This window comes from Crotalus tigris, unplaced genomic scaffold (assembly GCF_016545835.1).
Source record: "Crotalus tigris isolate CLP2741 ecotype Arizona unplaced genomic scaffold, ASM1654583v1 scf7180000017605.3043972, whole genome shotgun sequence".
In the NCBI taxonomy this organism is placed as follows: Eukaryota; Metazoa; Chordata; class Lepidosauria; order Squamata; family Viperidae; genus Crotalus; species Crotalus tigris.
In genome coordinates, this window is record NW_024096508.1 from 927,635 (window position 1) to 937,817 (window position 10,183).

The window sequence follows — 10,183 nt, forward strand, 5'->3', positions numbered from 1 at the left end:
CCAAGGCAGATGATGATAGTGCCACCAGAGCAGTGATGTGGGTTAGAAAGGAATTGGTCTTTCTCCAGCTCGGTTCTCATCACTCTTCTATGGCCCTGGCCCATCTTGTCAAGCAGCACTGATGAACATCAAAGGCCGAATATTTCTAAGTAGAATAAGATGCTCTTGCCTTGTCCAGTGGAGCTATTTTAGTGCTGGGGCCTGTTCACCCAGAGGAGAAGACCAGCAGGTCAAATGGCCAATTAGTTTTCCACACAGTTCTGAGAGTCAACTGAGAGCAGATCTCCTCCATACATACGCCTGAAACTTTTAATGATATAGAGCTTGCAGTGATTAGGAAATATGTAACTAGATCCATAATTAAGTATGAGCAACTAGATGCTTCGAGGAAACCCACACATATGGCAGAATCCCGATTATCCACTTTTCCCAATTTGAGGAGGAAGATAAGCTTCCGCCTCTTCTTGAGAAGAACGACCATAGCATTTAAGATATTGGAAGGAATGCTGTCTTCTCCCATGATTTCTGGAGAGGCTCTTGCTGGAATGTAGGAGTGGCCTCTTTCCTTGGTGACAGGGAAGGCAATAATATTTACCTTCAACATTGTCAACCGCTTTTGTTTCTGCGGTGCATCTAGAAACTTAGATGAGAAACCCAGATTGAGAATTTAAGTACTGATGGAGTTTTGGAGCCATCTCAATTCTGAAAGATATGAGGATTCTGCAGGTTTTTGTATTTCTTGAAGTGCAAGAAAACCCGAATCTAGCTAGTGGCTCACCTAAATTGGTTTTATAGCTGACTTTTTCATTAACAAAATGTCATATTCTGGAAGTGATTGTGGGTAATAGAATGGAGAAAAAAATACACAATTGTGTATCTTTGCTCTCCCTCTTCTCTTTTCAAATTATTTTCTTTTAACATAGGAAAAAAGAAAGAAATGAATTCTATGACACAGAATGAGTAAAGAAAAGGCAATTACTGAGTAAAGAAAAGGCAATTACTGAGAAACAGAATGTATTGTATTATGAGTGTAATAGTAGAGTTATGTAGCCAAAAGGCTGGATTTGTTTTCTGCACTTTTTTATTAAAATATTATTTCTTAAGGGTGAGCATATTATAACCCACTGTTGGGTTACAATAATATATTGTGATGCTAATGGTGTACCTTTTACATGAATAAAGAGTCCATGGGACTTGCCTAGTTAAGACAATTCCAAACTGAAGGGTTGAGATCTTGTTGGGATATATTTTTTTCTTAATATTTGGCTCACCAAATTCAAGATCACCCTTGTTCACCTTGATCATCACCAGACATGTTAGAATTTGACTCTCATATTTCCCAGAAGACAAAAACACTAAAGTTTGAGATGCACAGATCTAATTCAGTGGTTTCAATAAAGACGGGGCAAGGCACAAAATATTTACGTTGATAAGATAAATAGCTAAACCGTAAAGACCCAGGAAAAGTGGGAGAAGTGCCTTCTCTGTTCCAGCAGCTGTTCTCTGCAACAGCATATCTCCTGCAATCTGGAGAGATCTGACTCTGCTGGTCTTTTGTAAGGTTTTGGAGGATCTGGTTCTTCTCAGTCATTCAGACCTGATGTAAAAGACCCCATTTTTAAAGGGCTGATCAGTAAGTATATGAGCAGCTTTGGGAGCGATATGTTTTGTTAAATTGTTTATTATTTAGCTGCCCCGAGTCACATGGCACCAATAAATGAATAAACGACAGGGGAGATAAAAACTAAGAGCTGGATTGCTCATCCTGAGAGAGCTGCTGATGTCAGGGTTCAATTTAACTAGCTCTTAAAGATTATATACTGTAGCAGGACAGAATGGAAGGAAAAGAAGCTGCTTTAGGGAGGATGCAGAGAGCAAGTTCAGAAACATAACCACCCTCCCCACTGATGGGGCATGGGAGAGATAGAAATGGGAAGAGAGAAAGAAGAAAAGAAGGTTGTTTGGAACCAGCAAACTAAGAAACCCTCTTTGCTAAAATGTATCTCATAAACAAGAGAAACACAAAACTTTGGGTGAAGAATTCTAGAACGGTTGGTTGATTGGCCAATATGGAGAAGTTGGAAGTTTCAACTGTTCAGAAAGTCACCTGGTTTGTGAGTCTGTGGGAGAATTGGGGATAAGTCATAAGATAAGTCATAAGATAATCTCAGAGAAGGCAATTTGGCCCAAGGGGTGAGGGATCAGAGGAAAAATGCCTTAAAGAGACACCAACTTAATTCACTATAACTGAGCCTGGGAAATTTCTACGACAGTTTCCAAGATTCGGGACCTATTCCAGTACATTAAAGTATGTACTGAAATTGTGACTTGCAGCTTCCTTGGTCTTGCCAGCTATGTGGGACTCTACACTAATGCACATGATGGAGGGAAAATCTTGCTTGGATGGACAGGCAGAGAAGATTGGTGGTCTAACTCAGAAGGAGGGAACTTGGAAGACAGGGAGAACTTCTCCCTGAAACTTTATGCTGAGGCAAATTACAATTTGCAAGGGAGAAGGAAGGATTAGTTTAGTATATTCTGGTCTTTGAAGCTCTGTTGCATTTCATCTGTTGCCTGAGAAGCCAATGGTTAACTCTGAGCTCATCTCCTTATTGGACACTGGGGATTCATCTCCATTGAATTCAATAGTTTAGTGCTGTTTAACTTTATTAATGCAACTATGTGCTCTTCAAAAAACTGAGCTCTTATGAAAAACTTTTGGTGAGGAGGGAGAAAGAGGAAGAAGAAAGGAAGTGTTAACCCTTCGGGTAGACCTGATCAGGAAACAGGCAGAGCAAGGAATTCAGGAATTCACCTTTATTCCTGCAGGATATAACAAAGACGTCTTAAAAGCTGGCCCAAACATGCCCGTACCCTACTGATGCCAAAGAGAATCAAGGTAGGGTTATTTTGAGTTTCTTTCCCATGCCCTCTCCTTTTCTGGGACTGAATTGCCATTTATTTTTTTCTAAGAAATTCTTGAATTTCAAGGTTATGTTTCTATTGTTCTGTGAGAAGTGGGTGTGGAGACCCAGGTCTGCATACTAGGAAATTACATTAAGTATAGTTGTTAAAATCATTTCAGTAATGGTCAATGGTAAATAAGTAAATAAATAGTATTTCTGATATTGTTATTGCATTGCCTGCCCCTGGGCCTTTACTGTATATACCAATAAATTTGCTGAGACTGAAGTTGCTGATAAATTCATAGATAAAATATATTTTTATTGGTTTCCAAAAGAGGGAAATTTCCCCTTAGATGCCCCCTCACCTTCTTGGTGGAAGGTTTGGGAGCGGGCTTGATAAGAATAAATTAGCTGACATACTAGCATACTGATTCTTTTCTTTTTCTTTTGAAGATATCTTTAAAAGTCTTTATTGACTCTATTTACAGGGCTTCCCATCTGAAACAAATGACTCCAGGTGGCTAATAGCAAGAAGATTAATCGAGGACAGTCTTGGGAATGGGCGAGGGGGAGGGAAACAGAAAAAATGAAGAGATCCATTTGTAAGAGATGGTGGAGCATCAATTGAAATCGAGATTGAAATTATCCATTACTTTTGGACCTGTCTGTGTTATGCCTGGCATCCTTAGCTAACATCAGCTCTTGCTGTGGTTTTGCTTTCCTGATTTCATCTCTAAAGTTTCTTTAAACTAGCCATAGTGTTCCTTGGTGACCTGACCCTCTTTCCATCTCCTACAAGTGACTTTTTCTATTTTCTAGTCTTCACCAAGTTTTTTGTGCAGTCATATTGGTGTGTTCTGCCATCTGCATTTTTCGCATAATCGGAAAATGGGAACAAAGAGCAGAATGGTTAAAACAATGATATTTCTAGTAATTATATATGACTGTGAAAGCAGGATGCTAAGAAGGAGCAAGAGATGAAATAAGATAGAATCCTTTGAATTTATTATTCCCAAGATCGTGGATTTGGAGTTTGGTTCTTAACCGACCGACCAACCGACCGACCAATTCTTCATCAAATTACTGCCCCCCCTTCATGCTTAAGTCCATAATCAGCAAGCAAAAACTCATATGCTTTGGGCACATGAACTAGGAAGAAGGATTATGCATGGCAAGCCTGAGGAAATAAAAGGAAGACAGCAGATAAAATAGATGGACGGTAAGCAAAGACAGAATAACTGTAAGCACTATGAGTTCTGGAGATGGGAGGTGAGGGTAAACATTTTTCCAAGTAATAATGAGTCAGATCCAACTCAGTGCCATCTAAATAATTCTGGCCAGTGGCCAAAAACAGTGCAGCCAAAGGTCATGATGCCTGAGGCTCATGGAAATTGAAATCCAGCACTTTTGAAGAGCATCAAACTGGGGAGATTTGTTATACAGCATTACAAAATTGTGCTTCTTCCATTTTCACTGAAGTGAAATTGCTGGCTTGTCTCTTATCTAAAGAACTGTAGTCTTCTCTATTGTCTAAGTGTCCTAATGGACTACCACTTAAATATGAGTCAGCAGTATGCTGCAGCAGCCAAAAGAGCCAACACAATCCTAGGCTGCATGAACACAGGGATAGCATGAGGATCATGAGAAGTGCACTAGTGAGACCACATTTGGAACACTGCATCTAGTTCTGGTCACCACAATGCAAAAAAAGATGCTGAGGCCCTAGAAAGAGAGTAAAGAAGAGCAACAAAAATGATAATGGGTCTGGGGGCTAAGTCATATGCTGAATGACTAAGGGAACTAGGTATGTTTAGCTTAGCAAAGAGAAGGCTTAGGGGAGCCCCAATACTTGAACGGCTGTCACAGAGAAGAGGGGATCAACTTATTCTCCATAGCACCAGAAGGTAGGACAAGAAGCAATAGATGGAAGCTATCAGAGGGAGATTCCATCAGAAAATAAGGACGAATTTCCTGACAATGAGAACAATTAATAATTGGAACAACTTGCCTCCCAGAATTGTGGGTACTCCATCACTGGAGGTTTTCAAGAAAAGATTGGACAACCATTTGTGTGAGATAGTATAAGGACTCCTGCCTTGGACAGGGGAGTTAGGGACTAGGTCCCTTCCAGCGTTATGATTCCATGATCTTCCATTATGTCATCTTTCTGTGCTTATATTTATACTATTGTCTGTGGTTCACATTATTTACATCATTTGGACCATATGAAAAATTTCTGCAAAGAAATCTTGTACCCTCATTCTCAATACCTTCCATGGCCTCACACCTTCTTCTACCTTTATTTCCATACCCCAATGTAGCAATCTTTTGACATCCTTTTCTGCCATTCCTCTATCTACTAACCATTCAAACTTACTTTGAAGGATTTTCTATCATTCATCCACTATAGATATGTGGAATGTAGATAACCTCCTTATTTGAAAGATTTAAAGATCTGAACATTACATGGGTAACACCTTTCTCTTTCCAGATCTGATGTACTTGGCCTTTCCACAATTATCCCCAGGGTCTTGGAAACTGTGGCAGTTCTTAAAATGTTTTGATTATAAGGATTAGGATTATTTTTAAAGGTTTGTTAAAAATAATAAGAATATTTGGGAAAAGAGTAACCATTGGGAAGAGAAGAAAGTACAACGATCTAATCATTTTTCTGATGTTATACAGATTAAATCTGTATGGTCTGAATGAATTACAGTAATATAAAACTGTATGGTAAGGAAAGTAAAGGACTTTAGAAACTCACTATCTCCGAATCCTGCAAATATGTGGCCATAGAAAGAGAAATATGAAGTCCTACATCTAGAGAGTAAAATAATAAAAGGCATAAATATGAGACAGGTGAGATTTAATTCAGTGGTAATACCTGTGAAAAAGAACTGGGTGTTCTAATAGATCACAACTGAAGGTGGCGCAGCAGTTAGAGTGCAGTACTACAGGCTACTTTAGCTGACTGTGTTCAGCAGGTCAGCGGTTCAAATCTCACCGGCTCAAGGTTGACTCAGCCTTCCATCCTTCCGAGGTAGGTAAAATGAGGACCCAGATTGTTGGGGGCAATGTAAAATATATATATACATTGCTTACTGGTGTATACCGCTTAGAGAGTGCTTGCACGTAAAGTGGTATATAAGTCTCATAAATAAATAAATAAATAAATAAATAAATAAATAAATAAATATGAACCAAGGGTGTGATCCAGCTGCTGAAAAGATAAATATTATTTTGGAAAATAGGAAGAGCATGGAGTCCAGATCATGGAAAACAACTGTCCCATTCTAGTCTGCCTTGGTTGGGCTCCATTGGAATTCTGTATCATTTCTAGGAATAATCTTTAAAAAAAAATCAGCAAATTGGAGATATTTTGAAAGAAAGCTATCGAAGTGATGAAGTGATAGTAACTTTCACATGATCAAAAGCAAGCAAACTGATGCCAGATTTGGTGATTACCAATATGATGGAACTGCCCCTTCCTAACAGAACAGAGTTACTTTTAGTCTTTTAATCAGGTGCATCTATAATGGGGAATGAAAAAAAAAGTTAAGATGGAAGAAGACCGCCTTCAGAAGCCTCTGTTCTTTAGAAAGAATGAAGTACAAGGATATGAACATGGATTGCAGTACAAATAGAATTACACATTTGATTTACGGCAGCCACTGGAATTCTTTCATAATGGCTTCTTAGCGTTTCTATAATAAATCAGAAGTTTTTGTATCTTCCTATTCTTGTTTATCTGGATCTGTCCAGCTTGCCAAGGAGAAGCTTAACAGATGAGAGGACTGGAAACCCAAGTCCTATGAGGAATAGTTAAAAGAATGGTATGTTTAGCCTGCAGAAGAGAAGATTTATGAAAGATATGATAGCCGTCTTTAGAAATCTAATGCATTCTTGTATAAAATAAAAGAGTGAATTTGCTCTCTTGTATTTATTTTTATTTATTAATTTGTTTCCTACTGTTATCATTTTTACCAATAACTCAAGATGGCTGATGCATTTGACACGCCTTCTTTTTATTTTCCCCATAACAACAACCTGGTGAGTTGAATTGGGCTGAGAGGGAGATTGAGTGGCCCAAGATCACCCAGCTGGCTTTCATGGCTAAGGTGGGATTAGAACTCTTCCTAGTCTGGTGTCTTAACCATTAGATCAAGCTGGCTCTCGGAAGGCAAAATCAGAACCAATGGAATTTGCAAGGAAATAAATTCAGGTAAAGATATTAGGACTTTCCTGACCATAAAAGCTTTTCAACCAGCAGTATAGGTTGCCTCGTGAAGTGATACAGCTCTTTTTATTGGAGAACTTCCGATAGAGGTTGGATTGTCATCCATCTGAAATGCTGTAGCAGATCTTGAACTGAGCTGGGGGTAGGGTTAGATGGCATGTGAGTTACCTTCCAATTCTGTGAGGGGAATGGATTAAATTGATTTGTCAGGTTTAGCCTGGCCATTTCTAAATCCTAGAACCCCAGTGTGACACTCATGAATGCTAATTTAAGCACAAAAACTTCCCTTGGTGTTGGGAATATTGTGACGAAATGACAATTTTATACATTTACCAATTAAAGCTTGCAATTTCAAAACTAAAATATCAGCAAAAACTTTCAACTGAACTATATTTAGAATTAGTATTCGGAGACTTGCTTAAACAAGCTAGTCTCTTCCTAGTTGCTTTCCAGTCTGGTATGCCATTTCTTTATTTTATACTACACAAGCTGCATGATAACAAACTCCCTATTCTGACTTCAGTTCAGTTACTATTTCTTGCTTTTGGCTTAATTAGGTGCCCAATACCTACTGGACTCTTAACAATATAGCTAATCTTTCCTAATATGTAACCTCCTTCTGCTAGTGCCTAAATTATGCATCTAAAATCTGAGTTATTTTTCCAAAAGCAATTCAAGCAGTGAGCACGCATGTCATGGCTGACCTTTCCTGTGGCCTCTTGTGCAAAACAGAGCTGTCTAGGGAAGGATATCTCCTATGTTAAACACTTATAATTATTTAATAAAGCTTTGCTAACTGGCTTTATTCTAGCATCACTCACCATTTCCTCTCCAGTATCAGAACCTGCCACTACAGTCAGCATCACCCTGACACATTTCTGATACATTCCTGAGCTACCTGTCTGTAAAAGGCACCTCTAGCAATGCAAACTTTAGAGACCCATCAGTAACATGCCCACAGGTGACCTGTAAACCAGTATCTTCTACTTCTAATTAGATGACTGTCTCCCTTAGAGGAACTTGCAGAGATTTTAGTAGTTGAATGTAGCTGCCAACAGCAGCTGACTATGAGAAAGGAAAAAGGAAAAACAATAAAAATGCACCCAAGTGCACCCAAGTGCAATCAAATAAAATAATTTTATATCCAAGAGGAAAATCATTAGAAATCATTAGAAGAGATTATGCCCTGCCTACCAGTATCAGATACAAACCTCCAATAAATTGTACAACTGGATGGAAAAGCCAAGCTCAGAGCACCAAAGAACACCTAGGAGGAAATATCCATGGCCAGCCCCAATAGGTGTTGATAGAAAGTGAGAGGCCTAGATGTCAGCCTCTTCTTTGTGATGTGCTGCAGGGCTTGGTGCTCTCTCTGCTCCTTTTTAGCAACAATATGGAGCCACTGGGTGAGATCATCCATCATCACAGGATGACATATCAGCAGAACACAGATAATATCCAGATGTACATCTTCATCCCAGTGAACTAAGTGATGCTGTGGATGTCCTTTCATTGTACTTGGAGACTGTGAGGGTCTGGATGAGGAACAACAGGCTTCAACTGAGCTCTGGTAAAATAGAGTGGCTATTAGTGGTGGGGGTTCTTCTGTATGTGGTGAACTCTTCCTTATCTGGGGGTCTACCATCCTTTGTCTTGGATGGGGTTGCATTGCCCCAAATGGATCCAGTGTTTTATTCTTGGGGTCCTCTTGAACACAACTCCTGTTCAGGCAGTCATGACTAGGAGAATCTTTGCTCAACTTCATATCGTGTGCTAGTTATGCCCCTTCTTGGATTGGGAAGCTCTTGTCATTCATGCTCTGGTCATTTCCTGTATGGATTACTGCAATATGCTGTATATGGGGATAGCAATAACAATAGTACTTAGACTTATATACTGCTTCACAGTACTTTACAGCCCTCTCTAAGCAGTTTACAGAGTCAGCATATTTGCTCCCAACGATCTGGGTCCTCATTTTACCAACCTTGGAAGGATGGAAGGCTGAGTCAACCTTGAACCGTTCAGAATCAAAGTCCTGGCAGTGAGCATTGAGTTAGCCTGCAATACTGCATTCTAACCACTGCGGCACCATGGCTTTTAATGCCCCTGAAGAGTGTCAAGAAGCTTCAGCTGGTGCACATGTGGCCACAGGAGCGGTTTTGGGTGCCACAAAGATTGCACATATCAGACCTCTTTTTTGTGAACTGTATTGGGTACCAGTTGGCTTCAGATCCAATTCACGGTGTTGGTTATCACCTTCAAAGCCCTTCATGTCATGGGCTCAGGTTACCTGAGAAACTTTTCCCAATCATATCAACCTGTCTCCCCTGGTTAGGCAAGGAGAGTTAGTTATGGACCTAGTCAATTAAAGAACTTCAACAGCCTTCTTGGCTGTGGCCTCCACCCCATAGATTATCTTGTCCCCAGAGGTGAGGTTGCCCCTCCCCTTCCTGGCCTTCTGAAGAGTGGGAAAACCTGGCTCTGCCAACTCATGTGCGAATTGAAGAGTGGTTGGTGGCCTGAGAACACTCCCTCCCCCTATTAACCTACCTTTTTATCTCTATTTTTATTTGTTTGTTACTCTGTTTTTAATTCTGCTTTTAATAAAATTGATAAATAAATCAAAATGAATAAATAGACTTTCTCCAGATTATGTGTCCTCATCCTGGTTCTTCAGTTTTCCAACTGTGCATCATTGCCATTGTAACTGATTCATCCCCTATTTCCGTGGTGGCGAATCTATGGCACGGGTGCCACAGGTGGTACGCAGAGCCCTTTCTGTGGCATGCGTGCCATCGCCCCAGTCCTAGGCCTTCAGCTGGGTTTTATAAAACTTTTTCACTTTAGGCCTCTGCCGCTGTGTGCAAAAAAAAAAAAAAAAAGATTCAATCACTCAATCAATTTCAGCTTCTCGTAGGAAAAAAAAAAGATCTCGCAAAGTTGGAATTGATTGATTGAACTTTTTAGTCCCACCCACTCTGATGTTACCACCACAGCCATGTCCACCCAATGGGCCACACCCACCCAATGGGCCACGCTC